Below are 9983 nucleotides of genomic sequence, written 5' to 3'. Positions count from 1 at the left end.
TAATTAATTATTTTTCTGTATACGGGCATGTGATGCTGCTTTACATAAGAATTTCACAGTTCCGTTGTCAGTATATGACAATTAAACACTCTTGACTCTTATCCAGCTGAAATGAATAACAAGACATCTGTAATTGCTTCATCTGGGAACCCACTCCTACGTAGGGGTTACTAAGGGGTTGGAGGTGAAGGATTCAACTACCTTATGTATCTCTGCAAAACCCTTGTCTTCTGTTTTGGTTGAGCCAGCAAGCTTTTCACTAATTTATGTTTTAGCTTCAACAACTGATGGGGAACCTTGAACACTTCTACCCTCCTGGATCTCATCTGCAATGAAAACATGTAGAATTCTTGCTACATTTTCAATCCATGCCATGATTTGCTCAAGTAAAGGAATCGATTGTGGGTCATAAGTTCATAAACTGTTGGGGCAGAATTAGGCCATTCAGCCCATCAAGTATACTCCACCATTCAATCATGGCTGAACTATCTTTCCCTCTCAATCCCATTCTCCCGCCTGCTCCCCACAACCCCCGACACCCTTACTAATCAAGAATCTGTCAATCTGTGGCCTAAAAATATCCGTTAGCATCCACAGCCTTCTGTGGGAATGAATTCCACTCAAATAAATTCCTACTCATCTCCTTCCTAAAGGAACGTCCTTGTATTTTGAGGAGGTGTCCTCTGGTCCTAGACTCTCCCACTAATGGAAACATCTTCTCCACATCCACTCTAACTAGCTTTCTTGTACTGTGACATGAGCTCACATTTACTTTGGGACATCGAATGTTGTCTGATTCTGAAAGGTTCACTTGTACTCTTGTACCTTGATTTAGGGTCACTTTAATCTACAACCATTGACGTAATTATCAGGAGCCCATCGTAAAAAATCTGTTAAACAATAAGCAAAATATACCCCTGGACAGAAGCATCCTAATTCTTTTCGTTTTAGAGGTTCATAGATACAGCATTGAAATGGGCCTTTGGCCCACTGAGTCAATGCTGACTACACACTAGGGAGGAATGTACAGAGGTGGCCTGAACAAAGATGGTCCTAAATGTGCAAGTTATGCGAGCAGCATATTTTTTCTAAAGCAGCCTCACAGTGCCAGAGACCAGGGTTCAATCCTGACTATGGATTCTGTCCACACGGAGTTTGTACATTCTCCCTGTGACCGTGTGGGTTTTCTCCTGGTGCTTTGGTTTGTAGGTTAATTGGCTTTGGTAAAAAATCATAAATTGTCGCCAGTGTGTAGCAATCACAGGTTGGTGCGGACTCGGTGGGTCGAAGTGCCTGATTCTGCGCTGTATCTCTAAAGTTTAAAGACTAGTCGTGTGGTTAGCCACGGACATACCAAATCATTAATCAATTTAATTTCCCCAAGGGAAAATTTTTCAACGATGGTTGAGTGCACTGCACACAGCAGAGGCTACATTTAAACATAAAACATCCTGTCTGCCATGCCAAGAGGTTGTGCTCCAGCATTAACTGCACTTCCAGAGAAACTGTTTCAACACAACCTCAACACTGGCATCTACCCAACAGACCTAACATTGCCCTAAGGTAGACAAAAATGCTGGAGAAACTCAGCGGGTGAAGCAGCATCTGTGGAGCGAAGGAAATAGGCGACGTAATGTGCTTTGTTCATAATCAGAATAAGTCAAATGCAGATGATTATAACCCAAATAGTTTATTCTCAATCTTCAGTGAAGTCATAGAAGATGTTGCCAAAGGTGCTATGAGGCAGGACGTTCCAATCAAGACCTGCTCACCAAATGCTGTTTGAAATGTACCAGAATCACACGGCTCCAGATCCTTCATGGTGTTGATCCAAACGTGGTCAAAGCTGCAGAGATGATGCGAGAGTGACAGCCTTTGATATCCAAGGCAACATTTCAGGGATGCATCAATGATTTGTGGTGAAACTGAAGTCAATGAGAATCAAAGGGGTAAACTTCCATTGGCAGGTGTCATACTTCATGCCAAGATGAATGCACTTGTTGCGGATCATTCATCTACAGGAACTCCTCGGGGCAACATCCAAAGCCCAAACACTTTGTTTTCTTTATCCAGATCAGAAGAGTGGATGTTCTTTGTTGGCCATTCAAATAAAACAAAGTAGCATCTGCTTGTGTTCAGCAAGACAGAGACAATTTGGGACCATGTGCAACAAAGAATATAACATTCACGTTGTACATAAATGCCAGGCAATGAACATCTCTAGATAGTGAACCTAACACACAAAAAGCTGGAGCAACTCAACGGGTCAGGCAGAATTTCTGGAGAAAACAAATAGGTGACGTTTTGGGTCGAAACCCTCCTTCAGACTGAGGTTTACCTGCTCTCTTTAATATTCTTTAGATTTTACTTTAAGACTTTAGACATACAGCATGGAAACAGGCACTTTGGTCCATGCCGATCAGTGATCACCCCGTACGCTAACACTATCCTACACACGAGGGACAATTTTACCGAAGCCAATTAACCAACAAACCTGCACATCTTTAGCGTGTGGGAGGAAGAAACCCACATTGCCACAGGGAGAAGGCACAAACTCTGTACAGACAGCACTGGTGGTCATGTTTTGAACCTGGGTCTCTGGCGCTGTAAGGCAGCAACTCCACCACTGCGCCACCGTGCAGCCCGATTATATTATCATTCTAATTGTGGGAATGCAACGTAGGCTTTCGAGGATGTAACTAGTAGCGTGGATAGGGGAGAACCAGTGGATGTGGTGTATCTGGACTTCCAGAAGGCTTTCATCATGTCCCACATAAGAGATTAGTATACAAACTTAAAGCACATGGCATTGGGGGGTCAGTATTGATGTGGATAGAGAACTGGCTGGCAAACAGGAAGCAAAGAGTAGGAGTAAACGGGTCCTTTTCACAATGGCAGGCAGTGACTAGTGGGGTACCGCAAGGCTCAGTACTGGGACCCCAGCTATTTACAATATATATTAATGATCTGGATGAGGGAATTGAAGGCAATATCTCCAAGTTTGCGGATGACACTAAGCTGGGGGGGCAGTGTTTGGTGTGAGGAGGATGCTAGGAGACTGCAAGGTGACTTGGATAGGCTGGGTGAGTGGGCAAATGTTTGGCAGATGCAGTTTAATGTGGATAAATGTGAGGTTATCCATTTTGGTGGTAAAGCAGCCATTTCTAAACGGTGGCCGATTGGGAGGGGGATGAGCGAGACCTTTTGGTACACCCAGTCATTGAAGGTACATGCCAGAGGCAGTTGAAAGCGAATGGCATGTGGCTTTCATAGCAATTTGAGTATGGAGCAGGGAGGTTCTACAATTCATAGGGTCTTGGTGAACCACACAGTGGAGTATTGCGTGCATTTTGGTCTCGTAGGGCCATAGAGGGAGTGCAGAGGGTTCACCAGACTGATTCCTGGGATGTCAGGACTGTCTTATGAAGGTGGATAGACTTGGTTTATACTCTCTAGAATTTAGGAGATTGAGAGGGGATCTTATAGAAACTTACAAAATTCTTAAGGGGTTGGACAGGCTAGATGCAGGAAGATTGTTCCCGATGTTGGGAAGGTCCAGGACAAGGGGTCACAGCTTAAGAATAAGGGGGAAATCCTTTAAAACCGAGATGAGAAGAACTTTTTTCACACAGAGAGTGGTGAATCTCTAGAACTCTCTGCCACAGAGGGTAGTTGATGCCAGTTCATTGGCTATATTTAAGAGGGAGTTAGATGTGGCCCTTGTGGCTAAGGGGATCAGGGGGTATGGAGAGAAGGCAGGTACGGGATACTGAGTTGGATGATCAGCCATGATCATATTGAATGGCGGTGCTGGCTCGAAGGGGCAAATGGCCTACTCCTGCATGTATTTTCTACGTTTCTATGTTTAAGTCATCCACTGACATCATGAAAGTTCACCAATGGAACATAACTTGATCAACAACTCAAATAATGTTGATACCAGAACAGGTATGTGTGTTAATATTGTTCGATGAATGATTGGAACCCTGACCCCAGTACCAGTCCTCTCAACCCCACATTAACAGAATTGGTGTTTTCCTCCGTAAACATACCTATTTCAATTCTCTCCTCCAAATCCATTGTTACCTTCTCATTTTATGCCCATCACACCCTTCATGAGTCCTTCAGTCTATCTTCAGTCTTGATGACAACATACACTCTTTTTAACTGAACTCACCTGGATTCTCCCCAGTGGTCACATCACAGAGCCCTGTAGAGGAACGCTACAGAAACGCGCCCTTCGATCCACCGAGCTCTTGTCAACCATTAACCATCCAATTTCATAAATCCTACGTTAAGCCCGATTTTTAATTTCCCCCCACATTCTCAGCGCACTATGTCTTTGCTATCTCTCCTTCTCCTATTTAACTTATCTGGTTAGTTCTACATCACTTTCTTCCTGTTTCCCCACTCGTGGCAATTTGTCCCCTTGATTTGATCACCACCGTATCCTCCAACACATCTACTACACTATTCTTCAACCAGTTCCACGTACATGAGCAAAACTCAAATGTTCTGGAGGAACTCAGCGGATCAGGCAGCATCTGTGGAGCAAAAGGACAGATGACATTCCAGGTGTGACTGCTTCAGTCTGAGAAAGGGCTCGACCTAAGACGTCTGTCTGTTCATTCCCTCCGCAGATGCTGCCCAACCCATTGAGTTCCTCCAGTACTTTGTGTTCTTTTCAAGATTCCAGCATCTGCAGTTCCTTGTAGCTCCATGTGTATATTACTTTTAGACGTTAGAGATAGAGTGCGGAAACACCGAATCCGATCTGACCAGTGGTCACCCCGTACACTAACCTACACACTGGGGACAACTTTACAACTTGCTAACAAACCTGTACGTCTTTGGAGTTTGGGAGAAAATCGGAGCACGTGGAGAAAAACTAGCGGTCACAGAAAGGACGTACAAACTCCACACAGTCAGCATCCTCAGCCCTAATATGGTAATCTAGTAATTCATAGGAAACTTTCTAGCTCTTTTCCTTATTTGCAGTCCCTGGGTCATAGAATCTAAAATCATTGAATTAAGTATATTGTCAGCATTCTGTTGTCCTTTTCTCTAATCTTTGATTCTGGAACCAATACCATGACATCTCACCACGTATCTGATATCGATATGTCCAAGCATAAGAAGTTACTTCATTGTATCAGCAAGACAATGACCACAACAATTGGCTCCCAATTACAGCTCTCGGCCTACAAATTTGTCTTTGTCTCTCTCCTCTTGCCTAATTGCTCAGGCTCAGATAAACAATACACAATCTCATCGCTTGAACATGAATTAAGTTTCAAAGCTTACATTCTTACCTTCAACGAAACCACATGTTTCCACCACAGTAACTACAACAGCATGGCACAGTGGCACAGCGGTAGAGCTACTGCCTTACAGCGGCAGACACCCGGGTTTGATCCTGACTACCGGTGCTTGTCTGCGTGGAGTTTGTACATTCTCTTTGTGACCTGCGTGGGTTTTCTCCGAGATCTTCGGTTTCCTCCCACGCTCCAAAGACGCACAGGTTTGAATAATTGGCCTCGATGAGTTATTTAGATGGCACTGGACCTGTTGTTAAGGTAGAGGCTGTTTAGTTTAGTTTAGAGATACAGTACAGAAACAGGCCCTTTTGGCCCATCGAATCCACACTGACCAGCGATCCCTGCACGCATTGGCTTGGTATAAATGTAAATTGTCCCTAATGTGTGCAGGGATCGCAGGTCGGTGCGGATTCCATGGGCCGAAAGGGCCTGTTTCTGCACTGTATCTCTAAACTAAACTAAACTAAACAGCCTCTACCTTAACAACAGGTCCAGTGCCATCTAAATAACTCATCAAGGCCAATTATTCAAACACTTATCAACATCATAAGCTCAGTGAGTGGTTAAAATGTTTCCTGATGGGATTCTACCCTTAGTAAGTCCCAATGACATCATCCCTGCCCTAACCAAGGTATCATTCTCTTACCTAATCTCACTGTTTTTCCCTCCTTAAATCATATTCAGTGCATTAGGGAAATTAGTGCAATTTCTTCAATTCTAGTAAAATAAAGAGACACAGTGAACAAGATCACTCATTTTTGTTTTCTTCCTTTGACAATGTTTAACTGTTATCTTTGCAGTAGATACCAAATGTTTACACCAGCTGTATTTATTTTTGTTACCTTTTTATCAGAACCCTATAAAAAAGATTCAAATATCAAATGGTAAAACATTTCTGCAATAAATAATCAAATTTGGAAAGAGATTCTAAATAAAAGTCCTGATGTAAAACAGTTATTTAATCCAATCTAATGTGACACAAAGTACAATTGTGGAAATATTTGATGAAGAAGGAAGGTCGTTTAATATTTTAAGTTTGCTGTTATTCTTGGCCTTCATTATAAAAATCCTTATGTTGAACAGATGTAATTGAAAGGTGGAAACATAGTTCTAATTACTGCACGCACAGATACAATTGCAATATGCAATGGGGACAATTTATTTGGTTATTTGCCATAATTAAGTGAGGCAAAAAAAACCCAGCTATTTTTGATGGAACCAATTAATTCATGTTTTTTTTGTGCTGATCTCCCGACAAAATAGTTTCCAATCCTTTCGGCAAATGTGAGCCACTTCCCAATCACTCCCATCCCCCACACCACCAATACCCTGTGCTACTCCATTTTAATATCCACCATAAGGTTTGCCTTGCACATTGCGACCAGTTTGAGATTTTTCTTAACTGCAGGGAATACAACTCGAGAGGTTTGATGTAAGCATTTGCAAGACGTGGAGGACTTGGTGCGATATTGGCAAATGTGCACTAGTAGATTGTTGTTTCCTTTTACATTTGTGAGTTTTATTCCTATTTACCTCAGTGGCAAAAAATAAAAGGCAAGATCATGTAAACCAGGCTGCTCAATCATTATCCACAACAACTTTACATTAACCGAATAGGCTTTTCCTCACCTGCAGTTACAAGAAACAAAACATTTGCAGGTCTCAATACATTGTAATCAATAAGTGTCGAACACAAACCATAATATATTTTGTAGAAAATCTTCTCTAGTTAGTTCCAAGTTAGAACAACAAAGCTATTTTCAAGTGTCAAGCTGTGCTTTAATTTCCATTGTACAGAGTATTATTGTAAAATGATGTATTTTAGTGCTGATGTTACCATTGATTCTTGGGCAAATCACAATTATTCACAAACATGACTTTAAAATCTTCAAGACTTCCACACTGTTGGTTTCCACTCAATTGCACAAATTCCTGTCTTAGCTCCAAAATGAACAGAGTGTGCTTGTGATGAATGTGCAGTAAAAACACTCCATGCTATTTAAGCTATTAGAATTCGCGAAAGAATTATCCTATCTTTGGAAAAAAAATCCTATAAAACAAATTAAATTGGCTTTTGATTTTCATCTTTAGGGATCAGAGGAGCAGATAGAGGAGTGGATAGATTATAGTACTGTACACAATATTGTGCCTGTTTGTCCCTGACATGTCAGGAACTCATTCATAATACAGAAGATCTATCTGTTGATTATTGAGAAAACCTGAAAGGAAAGTTTGTAATTGCATTAAACATAATGCCTGCCCACCAGCACTACTCCGAGCAGTAACATCCATTGTGGATAAAAAGTAAGAATTTAAAGCAGATTAATATATGTCTCTTGCAATTTATGGTGAGACTCATCTTGATGATTGCTGTCATTTGTTTGCTAATTTGTATTCTTGCCAGAGAGTTGCTTTGAAAGGCTGACCCAAAGTTAAATTCTGCCTTCGTTTTTTTTTCATGCTGCTGTGGTCATGAATTAACATTGCTGAAATAATAATGGACAAAATTAATCCCAACAAAAGTAAACAGCTGATTTTTCTCAGGTTCCACATACAAAGGGCTTGTCATTTAATTGACCAGGATCTGCATCCAGATTAAATAGGAAACTGCTAATGAGACCACAACCACTGGGTTAGCAGATCAAGCTAAATGGAACGTACTCATGAATTAAGCATCCACTAACCTTTTGAGTACTGAAAGCGCATTGTATCCTTTAGAATATATGGATGGGTTCTCTCACGTTGCTGAGGAAATGAACTTTCTGTTTCGAATTTTAAAAGTTTCAGATTTGCAAAAATTTGCAATAGTAGAGTAAAAATTATGAATTAAAAAATCAACTATTCCCCCTCCCCCCCCTAGAATACTGCAGCGAATAAAGGTAGGGGTGGATTTTAATCTGAGTAATAGCATTATTTTCAGTGTGAACAACGGCATAAAAACATTTTTTGCAAAAGTGTCAATATTTTACTTGGCAGAATGCAGGATGAAAGGAAATGTTAGTATTGCTAAAGAATGTGGAGGTGTTCATTTTCAGAGCTTTCCCAATAACTAACTTCCGTCGGCATTGGCCCAAATTATTGAATAAGTGGACATTGTTAACTCACAAAAACACAGAAGTGTTCCGTTCAATCTTTGATTTATGTACAAGGAGTTAACTTCAACAAAGGCAAATAGAAGCACAACACAACCCCATTTCAGAAGGAAAAATGAAGTGTGTGTGTGTCCGTGTGTGTGTGTGTGTGTGTGCGTGCGTGTGAGTCCGTGTCCATGTGTGTGTGTGTGTGTGTGTGTGCGTGTGTGTGTGTCCGTATGTGTGTGTCCCCGTGTCCATGTGTGTGTGTCCGTGTGTGTGTGTGTGTGTGCGTGTGTGTGTGTGTGTCCGTGTGTGTGTGTGTGTGTGTGCGTGCGTGTGTGTGTGTGTGTGTGTGTGCGTGTGTGTGTGTCCGTGTGTGTGTCTATGTGTGTGTGTCCGTGTGTGTGTGTCCATGTGTGTGTCCCCGTGTCCATGTGTGTTTGTCCGTGTGTGTGTGCGCATTACCCCAGTGTGATGATTAAGCCTTCAATATTTCCTCAAAGAACATTCATGCATAAACATGCTCTAAATGAAAGTCACAGCTCTTAATTCTTCAAAAGAACCACAGTAGAGCAACAAGGAACGCAAACTATTAAACACTTTTATTAGGGTGTAATTAGATTGCGGTTCAATCAAAATGTATTATTAGATTGCCTAGTTTTAGTGAGATACTGCTATGAATGAACAGTCCTTCTCCAGGAGTTCAAACAGTTTTTCGTACACATGCCTGGGTGGTCATTCATCATGTGCAAGCCCAGTAAATAGGATCTTGGCTGCAGGTCAGGACATCCATTTTAAAGAGCACCTTTATTTTTTATCTCATCACTGTATACTACAATGCCTTCCCTTTTCTCACCTTAGAGTGCTAAAATGTTGGTGATTTTCTTCAGGGATATAATTCCTTATGTATCAGTTGCAGTCGAAATTGAACTAATTTTTCAAAGTATCTGTGGACCACGTAACTGCCTACAATAGATGACCACAACCTTCAGCCAACTGAAGATCCCAACATCAAATTCAAGCCGAATATGGATACAAAAAGCTGGAGTAACTCAGCGGCTCAGCCAGCATCTCTGAAGAAGGGTCTCGAACCGAAACGTCACCTATTTCTTTTCTCCAGAACTCCAGCGCTTATGTTCTATATCAAATTCATTGTCTACTCGTGTTCCCTCTTACTCTGTACATTTCAGGAACCACATTTGCAACCAATCTGTTGAGTTTATTTGCTTTTCCCCGGTTCCCCTGCAGCTGATTGACTCTAAATTTTAAATAAAACCATACTGTCAAACAGCATGGAAACAGGTCCTATGGCCCAACTTGCTCGTGCCGGCTAAGATGCTCCATCTAAGCTCATGGATAGGAAAGGTTTAATGGGATATGGGCCAAACATGGGCTAGTAGCTAGTTCCACCTGCCAGCATTTAGCCCATAAACCTCTAAACCTTTCCTATCCATGTACCCGTCCAAACGTCTTTTAAGTGTTATAGTACCTGCCCAAAATACCTCCTCTGGCAGCTCGTTCAATACACCCACCACGTACGTCTGTGTTAAAAAGTCACCGCTCAGGTTCCAGTTAAACCTTTCCCAAACAT

Source organism: Leucoraja erinacea, chromosome 21, assembly GCF_028641065.1.
Source record: "Leucoraja erinacea ecotype New England chromosome 21, Leri_hhj_1, whole genome shotgun sequence".
NCBI lineage: Eukaryota > Metazoa > Chordata > Chondrichthyes > Rajiformes > Rajidae > Leucoraja > Leucoraja erinaceus.
This window is presented reverse-complemented; position numbering follows the sequence as displayed.